Source organism: Panthera leo, chromosome D1 (genome assembly GCF_018350215.1).
Source record: "Panthera leo isolate Ple1 chromosome D1, P.leo_Ple1_pat1.1, whole genome shotgun sequence".
In the NCBI taxonomy this organism is placed as follows: domain Eukaryota; kingdom Metazoa; phylum Chordata; class Mammalia; order Carnivora; family Felidae; genus Panthera; species Panthera leo.
In genome coordinates this window covers 22,324,493-22,350,000 of record NC_056688.1, presented here as the reverse complement: position 1 = coordinate 22,350,000, position 25,508 = coordinate 22,324,493, and the positions used below count along the sequence as shown (strand labels likewise).

The 25,508-nt window shown below is 49.0% G+C and overlaps 1 protein-coding gene across 12 annotated transcripts in view; it reads right to left on the bottom strand.

Annotated features, from left to right (window-relative positions):
• The window catches only part of PKNOX2 (PBX/knotted 1 homeobox 2), a 317,612-nt gene that overhangs the window by 82,345 nt on the left and 209,759 nt on the right, over positions 1–25,508 (bottom strand). For 10 of the 12 annotated variants that reach the window (XR_006194095.1, XM_042907054.1, XM_042907051.1 and 7 more), the window contains one exon: positions 15,475–15,581. The exons of 1 other annotated variant lie outside the window; for it this stretch is intronic. The gene's annotated coding sequence lies outside the window, so the exon portion shown is untranslated. Of the gene's footprint in view, positions 1–3,573; positions 3,698–15,474; positions 15,582–25,508 lie in introns of those variants that run through there. One more of the 12 variants, XM_042907058.1, reaches the window with a different exon arrangement.

Sequence of the window (25,508 nt, the reverse complement as noted above, 5' to 3'; positions counted from 1 at the left end):
ACGGCTGCCAAGGTTGAGGGGAGATTTTTCAGTCTGGAGTCTGTCAGGCTGTGAGCAGGGGCCAGACCTGCCTCACCAGAGGACACAAGAACAATTTTCTGAGGACCCAGATGGCCTTTGCCCCTCCCCTCCCCCTCTCTGGGGTCACCACAGGCCACTAGGCCACTAACCCATTGCCCTCTGGGGGCTTCTCCTGCCAGAGAACAGGAGGCCTTTTCATCAGGGGCTTAAGTTTCGTTGGTTCTGTGCTCACTCAGGCACAGAAGCCTCTGGTAACAAGACACTGGGGGAGACCCCATGCCCATCTCGGGAAGCTTGCTCTTTTCTTCTCACCACTCCACACGCATATGCACTCCCCCCCCCCCCCTCCCCGGATTGGTCCTTGGGAAACCCCGCTGGTTTGGGGGGCTGAGGGGCCATTTGGAACCACCCTGGAAAGGAACATGGGAATCCGACTTCTCTTGTTCTGAAACTGGACCCAGTGAGACTCCACAGCTGGGTGCGGGCTGCTCCTTAAGCAATAGCTGGGTGCCCGGCCCTTTTTGAACTTTCTTTGGGGATTTGGAAAGGGTTCTAGCATTTGTCAGTGGGCCGGAGAGGCTGCTCCACCCTGTCCAGAGGCCTCAGCACTCTGTTACCAGACACCAGGGCACTCGAGGGAGCACAGCCAAGATTGCAAAATGGAGGACACCGAGCACTGATTTACCACAGAGAAATATGCCATCGAAGAGAGGCTCGTGTCAAAAGATTGTTCTTAGTGCTGAAAACCTTTATTATATGACAGCCAATGGGGGGGGGGGGGGGAGAACCCTGATGCAACATTCAACCCCACAATGATATCCAAGAAGCAATAATTTGTGTCACTGATATTATCAAAAGGAGCTAACACTGCCATTTTACAGAGCTCAGGAGCTGAGGAAGGCCATGTTGCATGGGTTGTGGGTGGCTGAGGGGGCACAAAAAGATACCCCTTTAGGAAGTAGGAATGGGCAGCCCTAGAGCATCCACTCCCTCTGTCTCCTCAACTCTTGCTTCCCCCCTGCCCTGCAAGGTGAGGCCCTGGGTCTGTAGCCCAAACTCCAGTGTGTTGACAAACAGGCTTAGAAAAAAAATAGCAAGCTCGTTAGGAAGGAGCTCATTAGGACTTGTTGACATGAAACCCATTAGACCAATTAACATTCCATTAACGGCCTGGGGCACCAAGGGGTTAATGCTGCCCAGCAGTAATTGGGCTAGGGTGCCGGGGTTGGGGGCTCAGGGCCTCAAGGATGAGAAACAAAGTCTAATTGGGAACTCTCTGGCCAGCTGGCCCAACAGCATTTGTGCTTGCCCTCTGACCCTAGCTGAGACTACAGTGTATCCGGTAGGAGGGGGGACAGGACCAGCTTCCCTCCGGCTCCTCACCGTCGCACCTCATTGCCCCAGACGGGAGACTGGGTGGATGCTTGGCACAGGACAAGGTGTGGATGTATTTCTACCCTCTGGACTCTGATAGTCCTGTTTATATCATCCATCTCTGCTCCCACCCCCTTCTGGTCCAGTTTCTCTCTTAGTGTCCAGGGAAGAAAGTCCCCGCTCCTCTCCCCAGTTATTCGCGGCCCAGTCTTACAAAAGTTCTTTGGAGAAGCTAGAATCCTTGAGGCCCCAGAATCTGATTCATCTGAAGAGTGTTGTAGTTTAGGGCAGAGGGGTGATGGGAGGGAGCATGGACCCTGGGTTTTCCCTCCCTCCCTCCCTTCCTTCCCTTCTTCCCTCCCTTCCTTCCTAAGACACAGTGCAGAGGGGCCCCTGGAAGCTCTTCTCCTCTGTCCTCTGACACACACCAGCAGTATTTTCATTATTTTCCTTGCCTTGCTACACATAGAGGCTGTGGAAGTCCTGCCCCCTGCCTGGGCCTCAATTTCTTCTTTTGCAAATTCCCATGAATTTGCCCATGACCCTGCCTGTGCTTAGGGTCAACAGGTCTGGATTCCTTATCTAGCTCTGCCACTTATTTGTGGCTAGTACAAGCCTCTTTCCCCTCTCGGACTGCAAACTGGGGGGTTTCACCAGAATAGTCTGAAAATCTCTGCCCATCATTAGCCCTCAACACAAGCTTTGTTGAGGGGATGGAAATAGTTGGGTTGTAGTTTCATTCCAAAGGCTAGCCAAGCTGGAGCCTTCTCTACCTCACTTCCCATTTGAGAGGGAGGGAGGAGAACCCTGAGGCCAGAGAGCCAGGAGCTCTCCTCAGCACCCCCTGCCCAGAAGCCCCAGGTGGTTCCCAATCCCCCCCTTCTCCTCCACCACCCCAAGCCGGCCCCTCTGAGCGGCTGCCTAGGCCTGGGTTCTGACGTCTAGACAGATTTGCAGGAGGCTGAAATAACAGAGTGAACTCAGCAGGAGGGACCAAAAGGCTGCATTAGTAACCTGGCTGGCTGCAACTTCTCCCTCAGGAGCAGCCGCCTCAACCCTGGCGCAATCCCGTTTATTTTCCTTCAGCCTAGAGCCGCCTCCAAAATGATGGTCTCTGGCCCAGCTCCCTTCCCAGGAGCCGCCTGTAGGTGGCACCTCGGAGCCCCACTTTAATTGCATTATATAATATAACCTGTTTACTAAATCATGTAATCAGTCGCCTTAGGATTTACAGCTTCGGATGTGTATAGAGAATTGGACTTTGAGTCAAATTTAAAAACAAATAAAAATGAGAGGCAGCTGTTGCTGATAGTGTGATATTCATCTTTTGGAAACAAATTCACCCCACTGCTATAAATTATGCTTGGAAAAAAAGTGTTGTTGGTGGGAAGGAGTTGGCTAGGTCTCCTGTGCTGGCAACTCAGAGCGATGAATCTTGAAATAACGGTGTCAACCTGTCACTGATTTCATGTGACTCTGTGGATTTATCTAAAGAAATGCAGGGGCGCGCGCGCGCGCGCGCACACACACACACACACACACACACACCCCAGATTTCTTTGCGAAACCCTGGAAGGGCTAGAAATCTGAAGCACGATGGTCACTGTGCCCGGTTTATGGAGTCAACGGTGGGCAGTGACAGGGCGGGACCAGTGCAGGAATGGTGGAGAAGACAGAGGTGGGAGGGAGGATGTACCTGTGGGCTGTGAAGCTGTAAAATCTGAGAAGGTCTGGTTGAGAAGGTCACTGTTTGCAAGCGAGGGAGAAGTGAAGGGCCTTTGAGGAATGAAGGGGAAGGGGCCAGCCCCCCAGGAGCCCACCAAATGCTGGACCAGGTGCTGTAGGAACTGGGTGGTAGCACAGGGGCCGGAGGATTCAGGCGACAGGAATGCCGTGGCCTGGTGGACGTTGTTTTGCCCCCGTCTTTCTGACCGTGGGTGCTGGGGGCAAATGGAAGTCCTCCAGTGTGCTAAGAGCAGAGCAGGTCCAGAGTGGGGTGTGGGAGACTGGAAAATAGTTGTGTCTCTGTTACTGAAGGCCAGACAGGCAGGAGGAGAACCAAGCAGGCTTTGCACTCGGGATCAGACCCCTGCTCACTACTGTCCTGAAGGTTGGCTGGCTGAAGCTCCAAAATGAGCCACCGCTCCACCATGACCCAGGTCCCCAGGGATACTGCACCTGGCATGGAGCCCAAGTCATTGCAGAATGCCCTAGCCAGGAAGGCCACTTCCCTGGTGCCCCTCTGGTTCCTGCTTGGTTCCTGGGACCCTTGATAGGAAAGAATTCTCTAGTGACTTCAGCAAGACAGCAGGCAACTCAGACTCCTCAGCCACCAGAGCTCTTTGAACTAATTATCATTTGCTACCTTTCTGGGAAGCCTACTTGGGCGGTGGTACCAGGTCATGCCCTATTATTATGATGCTGGTCTCCAGGGAACAGAGTGGAGACAGAGCGGAAGCCAGCGTGAGCTTTAACTAGGACTGCTGGCTTCTGACTCCCTGGGAGATGTGAAAATGTCTCTCTCTCCCCACTTTTCTCTCCTCCTTCAGCCCTTAACTGCCACAGGGGGCAAATGGTCTTTGGAAGGGGTAAGAGCCTTCTGTGAAATCAGAGAAGGCAGGGACCCTTCTGCTCCCCTATACCAGGAGTATAGTCTCTTCCAGACGGCTGTGGTCCTCCTTCCAAGGGCCTCCACTCCTCTCCACTCCCCGCTCCTGAAGCCATTTTGTGGTTTGGTCTTTATCCTGAATAGCAGTATGTCTTCCGTGTGTGTGGCTGGGTCAGCAGGTCATTTGTGCACTCACTGACCCAAGCCTAGAGACCCCATTCTAGGAGGAGAGGTTTGGTTTTGTTTTTGTTTTTAATCCACATTGGATCCCTCTGTGCACTCAGTTTAGTGATGGGACGCTCAGTGGTCATGGAAGGCAGAGGATTCGACTCCGCCCTGGGTGTGAGTGGGGCTGCTGGCAATCAAAGACCCACATCACCCCCTGACCAGCTTTCCCAGACAGGAGCCCCCATCTGGACCTATTGCTTCCTGCCATGCCTCTCTGACACATGAGGTTCTGAGCACATCAGGGCCCAGACTCTGGGCACATCAGGGCTGCTGCTTTGTCCCTCGACTCCCCCAGTTTAGCTGTTTTTCAATTTGTCTTCAAACACATGGACCAGGGTCAGAGTTAGGATAGCAGCTCATGCTCATGCTCTGCTCCAGCCCTCTTTCCTGCCTGCCTCCTGCTTCCCCACGCCAGGGCCAGAAAGTGACAGAACCCCCTCTCCTCCCTGCCTGGGCTGTCACACCTTTCCCGGCTTCAAAAAGCTGCTGATATATTTTACAAACTGAAACAGCAATTTAATTCCCCCTGATAGCAGCAATTGTCCATTAGATCTTCCTACCGAGGAGCTTTAACAATAATTCCTTTCATCCGACTGCTTGCTTCTTCTTGATCTGAGAATCAATCCCATAAATAGCAGGCAAGAGTTTTCACATTACTCTCCCCCTCCAGCTTTTAGCATTTTGATGAAGATTCTCCTCTCCTCTTAAAGCACTTCACAACTTGGCAATTTTTCCCCCTTTGGTTCCTTTAAACAAAATAAAACAAAAAAACAGAAAGGTTGGGGGGGGGGAGAAGCATGCTGGTTATAAGGGTAAGCGCTGCCCTTGCATGTGCCTCACAGGTAAGTGGTTTGCGCTTTCACCTGCCTGGAGGCAGGGATGGCAGCAATGACCTCCAATGGCCACCTCCAAACTGCTGAAAGTGGGTGCTGTTCTAACCCACAGGGGCACCATGTTGGGGTCCTAAATTTCACACTCACCTATGGCTGGGGCCAGCTTTTGCCAGCAGCGATGCCTGACTTGGGACATTTTTCCCCTTCCAGGAAACATCTCCCTTGGTGCTACACCTCAAGAATGGAGGCGGGGGGGGGGGGGGGCGGGTGGTGGGTGGGTCATGCTGTTGCCACATGGGGTGGAGTCCATGTGAAGGTTCTGTCAATGAGCCTCTCTCCCTGGGCCTGTGGCCAAGTTCCCACCCATCACTCAGGCAACTCTCAAACCTAGAGCTGGGATTCTGCCCTCTGTTTTACATTTCCAGCCACTCCATCCAAATAGCCTGAGTGGGTGAGGTGGGGAGGGACAGGGAAAGGAGAGAGTCACAGGCCTTTCATTCAATTATTTCTCTTTTCTTTTACACAGGCAGGCAGCCCTGATGGTCAGGGGCAGAGGAGAGCCCTCCAGCTCTTCCACAGGTATAGTGAGGGTGGATTGCCAGGGCACCTGGGAGCCCTGGGCTGCTCCCCAAGACACCATCACATGCTCTCTTGTCTGCACGCGCGCGCGCACACACACACACACACACACACACACACACACACACACAAATCTAAAAATGAACCCAGGGACCGAAATCCCCCTCGACAAACCTGATCCCCAGGTTTATTATTATTTGTCAAGAGCTGACGGCAGCCGCTGCTCGGGAACAGAGCTGAGAAAACAACACAGGCTGGGCCCCTGAGGCTCACAACTCAACAGAGACAGAGGAGCAGCTCAGATGCTGGGGATCCCAGATGGGAGGAGAGCTTCTGATTCTTGGAGGAGCGAGGCAGTTACCTCCCTCTCATAAATCTTTCTCTTCTCTGAGGCAGGCACACAGGGAGGATAGCACTCCTGGGGAGCTGGAAAGAGGAAGGAAAGCAAGAGTGGGCTGGGAGGGGGGTGGGGCAACAGGACTGTGAGGAGGGTGGCATCCATAGAGATAAGGGACCCTGACTCCCATCCCATCTGTCCCTTGTGATGCTCTCAGATTCTCCTGGAACCAGAGGATCCTAAGGGGGTCAGCCAGGCTCCTTTTGGTCCTCAGAACCATACCATGTCCTCTGGCTGGATGATACCTGGTTCCATTTTTTTTTTTTTTTTAATGGCCTCCAGAAAGAAATGGTGAAGAGTCAGGGTTGTTGGAGCAAGTGGCTCTCTGGCTCAGCTTATCACAGAAAAGCCACTCATCCCTGATACTTCCTTCCCCAGCTCATGGAAGGGAGGGAGACCAGGTAGAGTCCAGAGCAACGAGGTCCACTCAAGAAAGGGGGAAAGGATGCCCAGGGGCCTCCCTCAACTTGGCCTCACTGCTGTTGGCAACAAGGACAGGTCCACTGGCTCTGTGTTCCTCATCTGTCAGGAAAGGGAGCCCCAGGGAAGGGAGGATAGTGGCTGCCATGTGCAAAAAAGTGATGCTGGGTAGAGAGCGCATTCCTGGGCTTTGCCAACCGGACTCAAGCCCCAGAGAACAGATATGCTCTCTATCACCTAATGAGAGTTTTCCTCCATGCTTTTTGCTGTGCTTCTCAGCTGCCATCAAGGTCTCTGTATCACACTCTCACGTCCTTTCCTTCATCAAAATTTTGCTCAAAACTCTACTTTTCCATGAAGGAGAAGTAGAGCATGGATGATCACTACGTGTGTTTCTATATTATGGAAAATCTGCTTCCCATCCACATGGCCTATCTTGCCCATCGAACCCTGTGCTCCCTGGTGGACCAGATCATGGCTCTTCCTTGCCTTTCCTCTCTAGGGGGAAAAAATCTTATGAGATAGAGATTTCACAAGCTCTATCTCTTCATGGAGCTTGAATATATACACAGTTACAATTTAATTTCTTTGGCTTCCTGTTAAAATGTAAAACAAACAAACAAATCTGGAAAAGATAGCTCTTCAAGTTCCAGCAGTCACTTACACCTCAGTGAGAATGAGTGTGTTTCCCTGGAGCAAATTTTGATAGGGGTGAGATGGTAAATGCAATTAATAACAGCTGCTGTTCATTGAGCTTTCCCCACGCCCCAGGCATTATGCTAAGCTTCTGATGCACATAACCTTGTTTATTTTTTCCCAGCCACCTTATGGCATAGGCATGATGGCTGTCCTCATTCATGGACGTGGAAACTGAGGCTTAGTGCGGCTGAGGAAGTTTCCCAGTGTGACGCCCGGTCTGCTTTCAGATTCTGAACATTTAACCTAGAAGTCCCAGGGTGGAGGCGGGAAATTCCCCAGGGAATTGGGGAAGTACAGAAAAGGCAAGGACGAGTGTAGAAACAAGCTACTGACTTTGAGTTGGGCCATCCACTACAGGCTGCCCTTTCACCTTCACATGCCCTGCATTTCCACGAATTATATTCTAGCAGTCCCCCTAAACGTCCTCCGAATGCCAAATCTGGGCGTCTGTGCCTCCATTAATGCACACGCACTTCACGCCTTTGGAAGGTGCTTCCACTTAGACAGCAGTTTGCTTCTGCCAGCCCTGTCATCTTTGGACGGCAGCGTGTGCGCACATCTATTTAAATATTTTATTGCATTTTGCTCTCATTATTTCATAAAAACGAGTGGAAGGTGGAAAACTGGAAGTGCTGATACCAGCTATAAGAAGTAGGGGTCTCGTAAACATAATACCACTGAGACAAACATGGAGAACATTAAGCGTGCTGAAAGAGGCAAATCTTGAGTCTCCGTCGTAGACTCACTGGACTGTGGGTTCAATTATGAAGGGAAAGAACAAAATTAAAGAATGAATAGGAAACGACAGAAGTACAAGGTTGAAGACTGCATCCAAAAGGTGATGCGTAAGTGGTAATTGGGTCATGTGCTTTAGCTGTCTGGGGGCACGGCTCTCCGGACTCGTGCAGAGCGAAAGCAGGGCCTGCCTGTAGGCTGACCCCACACTCTGTGGCACCAGGGCCGGGGCTCTGACTCACATTGACTGTGATTCCGTCAGCGTCTCTTTCCTGTCAGCCGGACCCTTGGGCCCTGCTCGGCCCAGGTGGGGCAGCCCAGGTGGGGCCGGGTGGGCTGGAAGGGAGGGCGCCGGTGACTGTCCGCCTGCTCTCCACGTCTCCCCTTGCAGTTCTTTCCCCAGCCCACCCATGGTTTTCCAGGGACCACCCACAGCTGCAAAGAAGCCCCTGCTCTGGGGGAGGGGGGGACGTGTACCCACGACTCACAGGTGAAGAGGCACCTGGCTGTATCTTTGGAAAGCCTGCCCAGTGGAGCAGTGTTGGTTTTTGCAAGTTGGGGCAGCTCATCCTTAGGGGGCATCCCATCTCTTGTCCTGTCTCCCCAAGTTCTAGCTTTATCCCCCTGCAGAAGCTCCTTCCTGCCCACCCTCCCCTCTCAGCCCAGAGGGACTCCAGGCAGCCATCTAAATGGGTGGCCAATGAGGACATCTTTGCAGGCCAGCAGCGGGGTTATTCCCCACAGCCACCCAAGCAGGCAGCAGCTAAACAGAAGTGCAGAGGACCAGAGCTGTGTTCCACTTCCCACTGGCTCCTGCCTGTCCCCTGTCGAGCCCCATTCCCTTTAAACTCCAGCCTTGGAAAGGGGTCTGTAGTTCTCTGGCTTCTAATAGGGAAACCTTTACTCATATGCTGGCCCTTTCTACTACACTCAGGCACCAAGAAGTGTTTCATATTAACTTGTCTGAAAAGTATAACTCACCTCCAACCTTAATTCTGCCTTTTGCAATGCCAACTCACATTCTATCATGGTGGTCCCCCAGTGGAAAGAAAGAGTCCTGACTTCAGTACAGAATCTTTGTGGACTTGAAGTTCAAATTTGGGCCTCTACTTTCCCCCTCTTCTCTCTCCAGTAAGAGGGGACCCCACTCGTCATAGCAGGGCAAGGACCAGGGGATGGAAGAAGAGAAGACAATTTTGCCCAGTAGACTCTGGCCCTTGGGGACCAATTAGGATTCTCTGACTTAGAACAGAGGATGATCTTCTGGGATCTGAGCTCTTGTTAATCTGGATCTTCCATTTTCTGGCCCTCTCAGGGAAAAGGAGCAAAGCATCTTGGCTCCCAGATCTAGAGGTTCTGTCCAGAGCAGGTCGGTCTAGGCAGTCAGGGGAGCTGCGTGTGAGGTGTCTGCTCCCAGAGCAGTATCTGGGGTGGGGAAGAGGGGCAAGTGAGAATTCTCACCCAAGATGCCTCCCCCAGGGTACAAGGTAGCCTAAGTCTGGGGCATATCTGAGCTATCGGCAGGCCGCTCTAATCTTTCTTCTCTTTTTAGGGCCTGGCTGTCTCAGGTCAAAGCATCTGCTGTGCAGTATTGTGGAGGGAAGTCTCTTTGTGCGGGAATTCATAAAAGTGAAAAAAAAAAAAAAGATCTCACTTAATGAGACACTTGCCATGGACAGAGATTATTTTGCTAATGGGACCTGTGTGTGGAGGGGAGCTGAGAAGGTGTAGGGAGCAGGGAGATGAAGAGGAAAAGAGGCCCATTTGAGAATGATCAGGAAGGTCAAGGAGAGAGGTCCCCAAGGGGGACAGGCAGGGGATGCTGAGCAGATGAAAGGCTCGGGGAAATGTCGGTAGTGGGAGGCTGGCCGCTGTGGCTGCCCTCCTGCCCAACCTCTGCCTTCCCCTCCCTTCTCACTCCTCAGTTTTTTCCCCAATCCCAGGAGCAGCAGGGACTCCGGGCTCCAGGGCGGACTGTCAGAGGACTGGCAGAGTGGAAGCATCCTGAGCAGTCATGAGGTCTGACTTCTCTGCTCAAATGAGAAAACTTGTCCAAGTCTATGCAGTGAGTTGAATATAGGGACCTAACTAGAACCCAGGTCCCAAGGAACAAATTCGATAATCATTTACTGAGCGCCTACTATGCACCAGGCTCTGTGCTGGGCAGTGGAAGTTCCAGGAGGAAACAGACAAGTGAGCAGGACAAACAAAGGAATAATGAAATGAACATATCCCTGAGCTGAAGCAAGGCAGGTGACTATTTCGGGTTGAAAGTGGTCCCAAGGCCTGAGTAGGGGTAATGAAAAAAAGAAAGGTGCAAACAAAATCAAACACACAGTGGTGACATTCTCAAACTTGCAAAAGAAGAGAAAATTGAATGTTTCCATAAGTTCTCATTGCAAGATTGGAAATAGGAAGACGGTAGAACAATGTCTTCAAGACCTAAAAGAAGAAGGTTTTGATATGGGATTCTGAGCTCAATCGAATTATGCATCAAGTTTGAAGACAACATAAAGCCTGTTTTGGACATGAAGGAACTCAGAGTTTATTTCCCACCCATCAATATCAGAAATAATTAGCGGGGTATTCCAGTAAAACAGAGGAATCAGAGGAAGAGGGCAGCGTATACATAAGATGGTGGCAACCTGATGTGACCCAGTGGGAGGGAAGAGAGCTGGATGGGAATGAAGTGTGGGCGGTTACCCCTGGGGGCTTGGAAGATTCTACTGCAGCAGCCAAGTTGTAATGTAGAGGGTTCCATTTCCTTTTCCCTGGTCAAATCACACTATTCAGTTCTGTGGTTGGATAATATTTCCATCTTACAATCAACGTATAGTTGAAATGCAGAGAGAACTACAGTGATAGACTATAAATCTTCTAAATCTGTAAAACCGCTATTACACTACATAAATAAAACATAGAGTTAATTATATGTAGTACTATGTGCTATATAGTGTAGAACATGTAATGTATACACACTATATTCTTTTTGTTATTTTTAAAATATCTATTTTTAATGTTTATTCATTTTTTTTGAGAGAGACAGAGACAGAGTGTGAGTGGGGGAGGGGCAGAGAGAGAGGGAGACACCGAATCGGAAGCAGGCTCCAGGCTCTGAACTGTCAGCACAGAGCCCGACGCGGGGCTCGAACTCACAGACCGTGAGATCATGACCTGAGCTGAAGTCGGACACCTAACCGACTGAGCCACCCAGGCGCCCCAACACCATATTCTATATAATACTATATATTAAAAATAGATAATGTCAAACATGGTTTAATAAAAATTATCAAACTAATTCAAATTGGAAGGGGAGAATGTGTGTTAACTTCCCTGGCTTTCATAGCAGGGAGTTAATAGATAAATACAGAAATGAAGAAAGAGGGACGTAAGTATATTATATAACATAGTAAACATCGGCCACCAAATAACTAGAATCAGAGACCGTTCGTTGTGGTTGACTTTGGATTGTCGGGCTTTGTGGGTAGAGGTAGGGGAAAGAAGGGTCACTTTTTATTCTATTTTGTGCCTTTTACCCTGCCTTTTCCTCACATACATACTTTACTTCAATTTAACAATACCTAAAGTTAAATAATGAAATATCCATCTAAGAGAATACTATATTCAGCAGTTGAAAATAAGGAGACAATCTATTTATTTTCACCTGAAAAGCTGTTCATTATGTAACATAGGTTAAAAAAGAAAGTTTTTAAAAAAAGTATTTAAGGGGCGCCTGGGTGGCTCAGTTAGTTAAGTGCTGACTTCGGTTCAGTTCATGATCTCGCGGTTTGTGGGTTGGAGCCCCGTGTCGGGCTCTGTGCTGCCAGCTCAGAGCCTGGAGCCTGCTTCAGAGTCTGTTTCCCTCTCTCTCTGCCCCTTCCCCACTCATGCTTTGTCTTTCTCTGTCTCTCAAAAATAAATAAATGTTTAAAAAAAGTATTTAAAATATGGTATTTAAGTCTGTTTGCCTAAGCACCCAAACCAGTAAGCTATAGTCCCCTTCTGTGTTCTCTGCCCCATGCCAAGGGGCTTGCTTTTGGAAGTCTTGCTTGTCTCGGGTTTTTATAAGATGCATATCTGGTTTTGCCACAGAGAAGAGCTATTTTATGTATGTTTCAAGTAACAGATGGAAGTTTTTGATTGTAAGTGGTCAGTCCCAAGACTGGCCTGGAGGAAGCTGCCGGGGAAGGAGGATCTGAGGCTTACAGATATCAAGACTGAAAGGTACCTCAGACAGCTCCTGGCCCACCTCCCTCCTTTCACAGATGAAGGACATAGGTGGGGCCTGATAAAAGGTCACTCCATTGAAGTAGTGTCCAGAAAAGAGAACTTGGGCTGTTGAAAGCCAGATTGGGGAGCCAGCCCATGAAAAGTGGAAGGGCTGGAATGGAGGCCTGAGACCAAGGCTCTGCAGAGAATCCTACAGGGAGATGTGTGAGGGGCTGGGGGATCTCCTTCAGGGGCTGCTCAACGTTCAGATGGCTTGATCTGGAGGTGGAGACCTGGCAAAATTAGACCAGATCACCCTTCCTTAGTGTCCACGGTAGCCGGAAAGGCAAAACATTAATGGAGGCAGGAGGAAGCGTGTTGGGGCTCCTAAGGAGGGGCTTGGCAAGGAGCTGACATTTGCGGAGTATTTATCACGCGCCAGCTACTGTGTGAGGTGCTTTCTAGTACGTTATCTCATTTAATCCTCGAAGAAGGCTTCTAAGGTAAATACGATTATCCCAATTGCATAAAAACAATGATGGTCAGAAAAGTTCAGTTCACTTGCCCCAAATCTTACAGCCGACAAACAGCAGAGCTAGAATTTGAGTCTGGGTGCGTCTGGTCCCAAAGTCCCTGCCCAGGGGATCAGAGGGCTTCATTAAATATATGTCAACCAATTATAAGAGGAGAAATGTCCTTCCTGAACCACGAAACAACTAATCCTGTTCTCTTCCTGAGCCCCGCGTGTGTGATCAGTCCTTCTACTCAGTCCACGAATACCCAGGCACACTGGCTGGCTCCTGGGGACCAGGATTTACATTTGCCCGACAGCACAGTGAAAATTCCACCTGGGAGAGTATCAGCAGTGGAGGCTCCCTTTCCCACAGCTCTGAGGACTGACATTGCCTCCTGAGGACACAGAGTCCTGCTGTTCCAGAGCCTGGAAGGAGAGGGGCTGAGGATGAAGCATGGGTACAGGGAAGAGGAGAGCGGCTGGAGCCCCGAATTCCTGGTTTCTAGGTGCTCAGCTCCACACCTGTCCTCCACCAACCTCAAGGGCACACTAACTGCTCTTGTGGCCCCTCACATGCTGCCCCCGGCCTCCCTCTGTGTCTCCCTGGGTACCTCTGCCTTCAGGGGGAGGCAGGCAAGCCCAGGAGAGTATGTCAGTTAGGGTTTGTCGGTGACACGTGGAGATCATTAACGAGGCTTATTTTTAAATTGTAATTGCAAAATGTAAATGCTCCCCAAACTGATGTGTAATTGCTACCCCTCCGCCCCAGCCCTTCCCCTCTGGTGCCAGCTTTGCAAGGAGAGAATTAGAAAATAAAAAGGGGGTGGATTATGTAAGCAAAACGATTTTAAAAAAAGAGAACGAGAGAGCTAAGAATTTAAGTGAGACAGCTGGCGGCTCCTCTGATTGCCACACTGCCAGCATTAGCTGCAAAAATTGTCCTTGCCGACTGCACCAATCCAAGCAACAGTGTCAACTGTATTTAGCCCCTGGAACAGACTTGTCTGACATTCAGCAAGATAGTTTGGTGGTCAGTGTGTGTGTGTGTGTGTGTGTGTGTGTGTGTGTGTGTGTGTGTGTAAGGAGAGTGAGGGGAGGTCAGGATATTTGAGGTTGCCTCTATGTCATCCATGGAAACTTTCCATTCTATAAGACACAATCGGTAGCGATCGTTACCAGTCCATCAACCCATTTCCATTCTTCCCTTTATTCTAGCATGTAAGGAGGTGAGGAGGGTTGGGGCACCTCCATTCTCCCAGGCATGCTGTGGTCTGTTTGGACTCTAGTATCTGTAGCCTTGGAGTGGAGAGAAATAGGACTCTATCAAGTAGTTCAGCAAGAACCTCAGCATGATTGCCAGTCCCAGAGAAAGTCCCCCGGACTTGGCCACAACACCTCTGCACACAGGTTCACCAGGAGTCTCTAACCCTGTCCCCTTTTCCTTTCCTTTCCTTTCCTTTCCTTTCCTTTCCTTTCCTTTCCTTTCCTTTCCTTTCCTTTCCTTTCCTTCCTTCCTCCCTCTCTCTCTTTTTCTTTCTTTCTTTCTTTCTTTCTTTCTTTCTTTCTTTCTTTCTTTCTTTCTTTCTTTCTTTTCTCTCTCTCTCTCTCTCTCTCTCTCTCTCTCTCCATCTTCTTTAAGCCCTCACCACAACTACTGTCTTCAGTGATCTCCCTTTGACATGGCCGTGCACACAGGCTCGTTGAAGGCTGTTGAAAAGATTGTCAACTTGTCCCTGAAATGGACACTGCCAAATCCCTTTGCTCAAGGGTGAAGCCTTGATCCCCCTAGATATGTCTTTTTCTCTGGCGTTTACCTCTAGGAGCCACAGCATGCTTCAGCGTGCTCCCCACTGCTTGAGACACAGAGCTCCCCACATGGCTAGAAGGCATAGGAACTGGGACAAGCACTGTGAGCCAGTTCTTGCCCGTGTGGTCCTCTGGAATATCTCTGGCCTTGCTAACTTGGGGAGCTGGCCCTGGGAACATTCACCTTTCTGGTTAACTGTCTCCCTTTCCCTCTCTCCAAGGAAACCAGCTTTTGTGAGGAATCGGGCAATGATGACTGCCCCCCAAAATGAAGGCCGATGAACTGTAAGGTCATGGCAGCTCTAGAACAGCAGAGAAACTTCCAAAGTCCTGGGCAGCGTCCTTTGGAGTTGGGGCCCAATCTCACCATAACAGATCCAGCCCTTATCATGGCTTACTGGAAAGAAAAAAGGGTTGTTCTGGATAACCGGATTCCTAAATCCCTGCCTATACTTATGTCTTTGAGATCATGAAGTTACTTAAGGGGATTAAAAAAACCCCTATCTGATAAGAAGATTAAATGAGATTCTCCATTCAAAATGCCTTATACATTCTAAAGAACCATTTCGCAGAGTTCATCAGAAACACCTGGAACGCAGTTTCCTCTGTGCTCATCAAAAACACTTGGGGTGCAGCTTCGGTCTTAACCTCGGCTTAGAAATCAGACTCTCTGGTGCGAGGTCCAGGTTGTGCTTTTTAACAAACGCCCGTAGGCGGTTCATAGGTGATAACGCTTGCTCCAGAAGGTTGTACAATGTTATCATCACTGTGGATGTAAGCAACAGCCTGTCCATCTGCATCGACATCACTTCATTGTTCCCAGACTGCACAGAAGAAAGGGAGGTACGTAGGGATAAGGCACAACCCTGGCCCTGTCCTCAAGGAGCTAAGGGGGAAAGATGTGAAGCAAAATGATACGAGGTGTGTGTTCCTAGGTCGTATATGCTAAGCGCCAGCTAATGTGATGGGCTGTTCTCGAGGCTTTCAGAAGAAAAGATCATCTGCCTGGAGGGTTTAAATATGTGCTTAAGGATGGAGAAGCATTTCTTACTGTTCGGGTGATCCTGGCGGACTCGAGGATGGCCCTCAGGAGACTCACTCCCTCTTCTCACTCCCAGCTGGGCCAGAAATTCTTCCTGTCACCTGGTGCCAGAGCACCTGTAAAAAAGGGTAGAGCAGTTCTCAGAAGGGGTTAGAGGCCTGGGGGGGGGGGTCAGAGGACAAGGGGGTGCCCACTCTGGTTGTGAGAGAGCATTCCATTTGCTCTACAGACCTCCCTGCCATATGTGCCAAGCCAGTCTCTCTCTTCAGTGTGGCTGTTCAGGCCCACTGAGCCATTTTAGAGCCCAAATCCTTGTCACGGTTCCAAGTGCCCTGTTGTCAACCTTCTGGTCTCCTGATATCGGTTGTATGTTCGGTCCTCTCTCCCCCAGCGTGTGGGCAGGTCTCTGAGTGACTCTGGGCCCTGGGCAGGGCAGAGCTGGCTTCCTGTTCTAAACTGTAGGGAACTCAAAGGAAGGGTAGTAGTCACAACCTTTCCAGATGTGCATCTGAGTCTCAGATCCTTTTCCATTGGCAGACTTTGGCTGGGGTTTGGGGAGACACTACTGGGGGTGGGGAGGAGGTCTGTGGGCAGAAGGGATGAAGAGTCAGGAGGGCAGTGGACCCCGAGCAGAGCCTGGCAGTGAAGGACAGCCTTGGCCTACAGGTGGCTTTGGCTGCACCACTCACTGATTTATTTTTAGATCGAAGTGAATCATTTTGGTTCTCAATATTTGAAATGAACTTAGATGTTCAGAAACTGAGGTTGGTGGTCTGTACTGTTCTAAGGGCTGACCTGACACTTCCCAGACACTTATGTTAATTTTCTTCTTATGAATCCAGGTCCTAATTTGACCCCAAGGAGGCTGCGCTTAGGGCTAGGATGGCAGGGTCACGGGATGGAGGGTGGACGAGAGCTGCTCGATGCTTGGGCTGCATTTTTAGGGCAGCACCGGGGGCATACAGCCGAGAGCCCCGGCCCTACAACCAGAGGTAAATGCATCTTTTAACATTCACAGTTCCTTTCTAGTTAACACCATCTTGGTCTCCTTGTAAAAACACATTTGCACCTCAGTAAAGCATGTAATTAACTAGTGACATGACAACAGGAGGAGCTAAACAGTGGCCCGGGCTGGGAGTTGCAGTGGGGAAATGGAAATTTAGACATTTGCCTGAACAAGACTTTCCCGCCTCCCTTCCGGGGTGTGTGTGTGTGTGTGTGTGTGTGTGCACGCACACGCACACGCGCATGCGCCTCCCTGGGGGTGAGAGTGGCAGAGACAGAGAGACAGAGTATCCGGGGTCCTGAGGGGGTATGAATTCCCACCTGTAGGAAAGAGTGAGCTGGGGCATGCTAGGAGGGTGGGATGGGCTGAGAGAAGCTTCCAAGATAGGTGGGTTGCTTAATGAATTTCCATTAACAAAAACTCACTGGGTTGAAACAACCCCCCTCCCCACCCCTCAGATGCCTCCCAGGAGCTGAGGAATAGAGACACATTCAAAGCAGCAGGGGGCCAGGTCCCCCCTGGCCACTGCCAGCCCCTGGGATACCACACAGAGAGGCCCAAGGGATCAGGACCAACTGAGGGGAACACATCTTGAGCACCAGATTGCTCTTGTCACACTCCTCATGCCCCCAGCCTGTTCCTCCTCCCTGGGGCCTTGGGTGAATTCTGTGAATGGCTCCCAGTTCTCTGCCCCCGCAGGCAGCCACGCTGGGAGAGGTGTCCTAGTTCCTTCCAAGATCACCCTTTCATTTCATTCTTCTACCACTTCCCATCCCTTTCCAGTCAGAGCAGAAGATGGTCCTCCCTCCCTTTCATGCCCCGTCACAGAACCATGGTGGCCAAGCCCCTCCTTGTCCCCACAGTTTGCCCCTCCAGCTCATCAGGTGCCTCCAGACTGAGCTTCCTAGGCAGACGCCCTTATTCTGCATCCATCCCAGGCCCCAGAGAAGGTAGAACCTCACTACCCCTGATGGGTTTATGCCGGTGTCAGCTCCTCTCCCAGAACTTTCAGTGGCTCCCTATTCATAGAAGGCACCAACAAAGGTTCACTGATGGTATTTTACCAAGTGCAGCCTTCAAGGTGTCTGCAGCCTGGCCCCTTAATACCCTTCTAGACTCTCCTTTTCTCTGCCACCCGCAGGGTCTCTACCCTCCATCCAAACACAAACTTTTTCCATCCTCCAAATCTGTACCACAGTTTCCTGCTTTGCTTGCTGCCCCAGTTCTATATTTCTACCTGACAGAACCTTAACCGTTCTTCAATATTCAACTCAAACATTCTGGCGCTCTCCTCTAGAACCATAAGTAATTTTACCTCCTCCGTGTTTCCAAGTAACATGCTGTTTATCGTTCTCTGACAGCTCTTGCCACATTCTGTCTCATGCTATAGTTATCTTATGTATCTGTCATGTCTTTCCAAACTGGAAGTTCCTCATGGGCAGAGACCCTGTCTTATATCTGTAACTTTTCAGTTTACAAACAACTTTTGTATGTAATATCTTCTTTAACTCTTTTTAAAACAATTTTTTTTAAGGTTTATTCATTTTTCAGAGACAGAGAGAGACAACACGTAAGTGGGGGAGGGGCAGAGAGAGAGAGGTAGACACAGAATCCGAAGCAGGCTCCAGGCTCCGAGCTGTGAGCACAGATGCGGGGCTCGAACTCACGAACCACAAGATCATGACCTGAGCTGAAGTCAGACACTTAATCGACTGAGTCACCCAGGTGCCCCCTAACTCTTAAAACAACCTGTAAAGGTCAATATTTTAATACAACTTAATTTTCATTATCTTTACAAAACAATAGATGCTGATTAGTACAAAATAGTTAAGTAAGACAGAGAAAATTTAAGTTAGTTGTAATCCCACAATGCAAAGATAACCATAGTTAATATGTAGAATAAAACTCTTCTTTCCTAAAAACAGTGTCATCCTATATAGACTGTTCTGTAATCAGCCTTTTAAATTTAGCGACATATCATAAATATCTTTGCATATAAGGAAAATATACACTGTAATCCTGTGGCTAAATGGCATTCCATTTATGGACACACTATAATTATTCAGCCAAATTTCTACCACTTGTTCAGATTATTTCTAGTTTTTGCTGTTATCTGTTATGCCCATTCTCATCACTGAATTTTGCTCCAGACGTGCTCATTGTCTTAGGATAAGTTTCTAGATGTGAGAGCTGCCAAATCCAAAGGGATGTTCGTTTTTAAAAACTTTTACAATGACTCACAGGAAGGTCACACAAATTTACATCCTGTCTGTGGTGTACGAGAGACGCCTTTTTCTTTGCCAGCCGGTTGTTCCCATTTTACAGATGTGGATAATGAGGCTGAGGAAAGTCGGGTACCAGGGCTTGCCTGAAACCACAACCAGCAAGTGGCACGTCTTCTGGCTCTAGACAGTTTGCTCTTCCAACCTACCCCACTTCTCTTTGCTCTCGTGTTTCTTACCAATCCAAAGGGAGGGGCCGCATTAAGAAGAGCCGAGTAAATGCTGGGCTCCCGCAAGAAAGCAGGTGGCTGTGCCCTGAGTTGTGGGGTGCGCCCTCCTGGGAGCTCTGAGGATGTCTGCCTCCCCTGCCTCATTTCCCAGGTGTCTGGAGCCTACTCGGCTGATGAAACCTCTGCTCTTGGGTAGCTTTTTACTCTTCCTTCCTCCCCTCTTCTGGGCAGCGCAGATTTAGCCTCTACGTATTTTGGACCTTCAACATAGCAGGGCCTGGGCATACAAAGATCGCACACACACACACACACACACACACACACACGCACGCACACAACTCTGTCTTGGAGGTGTTCAGAGTCTTGATGACAAGGAAATAATTGTACCCTGTAATGTATGGATGCTGCTGCTTCTGGTTCTTGGCCTCACCACCCTCACCTCTGCCAAAGCCCACAGTGGCAGGGGTGGGGGGAGAGGGTCTGGGTCAGGGCATGGAAGGTTGGAAGGCCCACCTGCCTGGTCCTTCAGCCTCTGCTTTAATTGTGTCCCTTCTGGCACTAAAGAGAGAGCTCCTTCCTGATGTCCTGGTGTAGCCACATGCTTTTTTGTCTGTCTTTCTGCTCTAGCTCTACCTCTGCCTCCAACCGCCACCCCTAAGGTGGCCCTGTGGATCCAGAGCCCCCCAGGCAGGAATCACACCAATGTTAGGGAAGGGAAGCCGGCCATCCCTGGCCCCACTCAGGCACTAATAAAATACACATTTGAGAGAGGGAGGATGCTCTGAGTGACACCAGCCTGCCCCCACGCAGGGCACCACTTCAGGGCTACAACACACATAGATTTCTCCTTTCCTAGAACTGACAACCACCCAGTTCCCAACAGCCTGGAGAAAGCTTCAAGGCAGAAATACAGCTTGTAATCTCTGTTCTGTCACTGCCAGTGATCCCTCTGAGCATAAGGAGGGCAACTCACATGACAGAAAGCACTGAGGAGAATGAGAGATAGTCTGGGGTTGTGGGGTATGGGGAGGAGCCTGCTCGTGGGTCGTGGCCACCCCTCTTATCCTGGGGCAGCTCTGTGAGCCATGCTGCCCCTCCTCGCTCAAGGCTGCCTCGCCTGAAGGAGGGGCCAGAATGTGCCTTGTTAGATCTTGGCCAGAGAGGATACACCACCCTCCCTCTTGTTGCCATACAAAATCCTTTTCCTCTAGAGGCCAGCATGCAGCCCGTGACACTACTGCCCTGATCCTTAGGCTGGACATGGGCTTAATTATCAGGCAGCCTGACAGGCAGGGAGGCAGACAGTGAGAGAGAGAGAGAGAGAGAGAGAGAGAGAGAGAGAGATGGATGGGAAGACATGGGCTCTGTGTGACCTAATGGCCCAGATATTTCAGGGACAAAGAAGGAAGCAGGAGCTTCATCTTAAAGATGGAGTCCCTTCTGTCTCTATGAGATCTCCAGGGAATGGGGTGGCTCCCACCCCTAGTTCTTTCTTTAGCCCTGGTCAGGCCTCTCCCTGCCTGTCCAAGTTGTAAACCAGGGCGCCCTCTGACAAAGACGGGCAGGCTTCCCCAGGAAACACCTTTGCCTGTTTTGCCAACTTGTACTTTTTGTAGATGAACAGGACAGTAGTGAACTGGGTCTCTGAAATCTCTGGCCAGAAGCCCAAACCAAAGGCCACTTTGGAAAGCTGCCCCATGCTGTATCTATCCCAGGAGCAAAAAACACCAGAGTCATTGTCTCCTTTGGCCTAAGAGGCTTGAAAGAGCCTGTTCTCACTCTGGAGCCCACCCCAGTACCAATTCTGGTGTAAGTGCAGTGGTGGAGGGGCCCTCGGGCACCTCTCCAATAATGGACATTTGTGACAGTCTAAGGCTGCTCTCACCTCCTTGCTGGGCCAAGCAAGCTAAGGATGCATGACAGCTCGATCCAGCCAGGCCATGGCTTTGCTAGGTGACATTGGCCAAAACCCTTCACGCTTTGAATTCTGTTCCATCATCCCCATCATCCCCATCATCATCATCACCACCATCATCATCATCCCCATCATCATTATCATCATCCCCATCATCCCCATCATCATCATCATCACCACCATCATCATCATCATCATCATCGCCATCATCATCATCATCATCATCATCACCATCCCTATCACCATCACCATCATCATCATCATCAGTTTTCATCATTGTCGGTACACAAGAGGCTGGACCTGGCTGACAGTGTGATCTCATTCTCTGACTGCTCTTGGTCAGCTGTTAAACTCAACTGTCCTAGCCTCACGTATCACCAGAGCAACAAGGCTGATCTCAAAGAGACCAGATTCCAATCCTCTAAGAAGACAGGGCCTCCTTGGAAGCTAAGATAATTCATAGACTTGTTTACACTGATTGTCCCCTGTCCTTAGGCCCTGTCTACAATGGCTTGCCAGGGCCTAAGAAGACAAAATCCAAATTTCTTAGCTTCTATCGTTATCCTCCATAATCAGCCCAAACCTACCTCTTTACCTAATCCCCTGGTCTTTTCAACCCAAACCTTTCCCCAGCCAGGCTAGGCTGCCACTGTCTCACAACCTAGCACATGCCATGTCTGAGCCCTGTGCCCCCTCGCTAGGCCACCATGCCCTTCTAGAAGGCCTTGTGCTCCCCTTCTCTCTTGGCTGTCCAGGTCCATCAAGTCCTGCACTTACTCAGGTCCTCTTTCCTCAAAGACAGTCTCAAGTCTTGCCTTTCTCTGACCTTCTGCAACTGCATGAAGTCAACCTCTTGTACCTCCAGCCTGTGATTGACCCTCAATCTTAATCTATTTTGTCAACTTCTGCTTTCTGTGTTAATCTGATATCCTCAATGGCACCATATGTCTTTGAAGACAAGATATGTGTCATTTATTTCTTTTATACTCTCCATATATACATAGGTTAGCACCTTGTCCTTGTAGATCATTGAAAGTATCATTCCAGTCACACGAAGAGGGACTAGTCCTGGAAAATACTAATTCCAATGAATGCTTAATCAGTTTGTTTGAAAGTTAGCTATTTCACTATCATTACTTATTGCCAAAGGCATTATAATTCCCTATATTTCAATGTGTCTCTGAATGAAGAGCTTTTGACCAAACTATGGATTATTTCATATGACTCTTACTAATATCATTAATGAATGTGGAGAGATAGTCCAGCAGAGTGGAAAAGGCTGTGAAGTGAGACAAACTTGGATTCAAATCCTAGATCTCTTTCTTCCTAGCTATGTGGCTTCTATAAGTCTTGGTTTTCCTATTTCTGTAAAATGCAAACAATAATAGCTAACTCACAAACTGTTTATTAGGATTTTATGTGGATGTGCTTAGCAGATAATAAAGTACTCAGCAGTGACCCAGACTAGCCTTTAACAAATGGTAACTGTTGTCATTAATGACAATGATAGTAATGACAATTCACTTAGATCTTGTCATCCTTCAAGATTCAGCTCTGTATTGTTTTCTCTCCATGCCACCTTATTGCACATAGGGTAAGTTATTTCTTCCTTTCTGCTCCCCTAAAAACTGGGACCATATTTCTTATAAGATAAAGTCCAAAGTTCTTGGCCATGAATTCCAGGCTATATCTCACTAAATTATTGTTACATATCCCTATAGGTGTCCCTCCCATTAAGCTCTGAGCTTCCTGAGCAAGGTGTTCCTCACATTCGTGCTTCTAGCTCTGGCCTAGTTTCAGGCTCAATGTGTATTTATTAAAAAAAATTTTTTTTAATGTTTATTTATTTTTGAGAGAGAAAGATAGAGCATGAGTGGGGGGAGGGGGCAGAGAGAGAGGGAGACACAGAATCCAAAGCAGGCTCCAGGCTCTGAGCTGTCAGCACAGAGCCCGACGCGAGGCCCGAACTCATGGACCATGAGATCATGACCTGAGCCGAAGTTGGATGCTCAACCGACTGAGCCACCCAGGCGCCCCTCAATGTATATTTATTAAATGAGGTAATGAATGGATGAACAGGAATGCCAAAGGCAGTCAAGAAACTTGGGAAAAATTGGACCAGACACAAATTAGAGATTGGTGACTGGGAATCCATCATGGAGAGCAAATGTCCCTGTTAAGGCAACTAAGACCAGCCTGACTTTAGAGAAGTTACTTAACTTTTCCAGCAGGATTTCCTTTCTTGGAGAAACTTTCAGCCCCATCGAAAGCCCTTTCAAGATCTCTGCAAAGCCCTGCCTGTCTCTACCCTCCCTTTCTGCTCAGCTGGGCTCACTCAGCCCCTTTCCTGACCACTCCCTTGCCATTCCCACATGCTGGGGCGCCTGGGTGGCTCAGTCGGTTAAGTGCTGGACTTCAGCTCAGGTCATGATCTCCCAGTTCATGGGTTCAAGCCCTGCATCGGGCCCTGTGCTGACAGCTCAGAGCCTGCAGCCTGCTTCAGATTCTGTGTCTCCTTTTCTCTCTGCCCCGCCCCCAGTCACACTCTCTCTCTCAAAAATAAACATTAAAAAAAAAAAAAGAATATCCTATGTGCTATTCTCTTAGCACTTACCCCACCAAATTGTGATAGCCTGTTTGCCACTTTGTCTACTCCACTAGATCGTAAACTGAATCTCAAGCCTATATATTGTTGCAGAGCCTAATATGTATTTTGGACATATTGGGTGTTCAATAAATATTTGTTGAATAAAGGAGCAAATAATGTATACATTCGGCAGAGGACATGTACGCACAACATGCTAATGCCCTTTACAAAGGGCTGTGTTATCCAACTTATAATTAAATTTTTTTTTAATGTTTATTTATATTTGAGAGAGAGAGACAGAGTGTGAGTGGGGGAGGGGCAGAAAGAGAGTGAGGGAGACACAGAACTCGAAGCAGGCTCCAGGCTCCAAGCTGTCAGCACAGAGCCTAATGTGGGGGGCTCAAACCCACTGACCGCAAGATCATGACCTAAGCAGATGTCAGATGCTCAACTGACTGAGCCACCCAGGCACCCTCAATTTATAATTTAATTCTTGTAATAGCCCTATAAAGTATGTGTTATTAGTCCTGTATTTTTTAATTAAAAAATATTTTTAAGTTTATTTATTTATTTATTTTGAGAGAGAGAGAGAGAGAGCAGGGGAGGGATAGAGAAAGAGGGAGAGAGAGAGAATCCCAAGCAGGCTCTGTGCTGTCAGCATAGAGCCCGATGTGGGGCTTGAACTCACAAACCATGAGTTCGGCCCATGACCTGAGCCAAAACCAAGAGTCAGATGCTTACCCAATCAGCCACCCAGGTGCACCTAGTCCTGTTTTTAAAAGAGGAAACTGAGGTTAAACAGTGACTTTGTGACTTGCCCAAAGTCACAAAGCTGGGGAAAGAGCAAAATGAAAGAGCAGAGTCCAAGGGTTTCACGGCGGCCTCCTCAGCACCCCTGCCCACCCGCCCACCTGCCTGCTGCCTACCTCGCCAGGGAAAGGATGCAAAGAGGCTGAGCTGCTTCAGGTCTGCCTCACTTGGGAGATAAACAAGAATTCTTCTTCTCATCATTTGGTGAGTTGCTGACATTTTGTTTGACAAAGAATCTAGGAAAAGCGTCTCCTGGGACTAGTTTTGGGACTAGGCTGTGATAATATTTCTTTATTGAAAAAGGATGCTAGGAATTGAGCTCTGGTTGGCCTTTTACATGGAGTAATTTATGCAGGAAATGAGAAATAATTTTTTTTTTAAAAAAAACACATGTTGAACTGCACATCGTAACAAAGACAGGAGTGATGACCACACACACACACACACACACACACACACACACACACACACAATATCCCAGAGATGTAGTCACAGACCCACAAAGGCACAAAACTCTAGTTCACAGTCATGGTCACAGCCACACACTCTGTAAGAAGTAAAAAGATCCCCAGTCAGATCAATAGAGCCCTGGGGACACACCCACTTGCAAGATAGTCTGATGCCTCTGACTTTTCCTTCCAGGCCTTCCAGGGGAAATTGGAATTTTCCCCCACATGTGTAAATTTCAGTTATTAAGGAACACACAGGAAGGATGACACTAAAAAAAACCGAATCTCTCTGTGCCTTTCTGCCCTTTTCATGGCCCTGTTGCCTCCTGCAGTGATCACACTGCATATGGAGAAGCTGCCAGCCTGATGACGTGCCTCCCAGGACATAAGTTCCCACTCCGGGAGATTTACACCTTGGGTCTCACAGAGGTTTCAGTCATAACCTGCTCCTGGAGGACAGCAAAGGAATGATAACAAGGATGAGAAATGAAATGTCTGTAAAATTCTCATTCAGATGCCACTCAGAAATGAATCTCAGAAATGGAAGGGATGGTAAAAGGATTTTATTTAAAATGCCTCCCTCCCTAGGCTGTTTGGGAAGGACTGGGATTCTGAAAGTCAGGAATTCTCCAGCCATGGTGATTTTGACTTAGGCTCAGAGCTGAGCCTAAGATCCCTGTTCTGGTGGAATTAGCAACCGAGATGCTCAAAGAGGCCAGAAATTGCACCTGGAGGCAGGACACCTGGCTTCTATCCATAAGTCTCCTGTATTAGCTCTGGATTTGACCCTAGGCACATCATGGCCTGGCCCTCAGTTTCTCTGT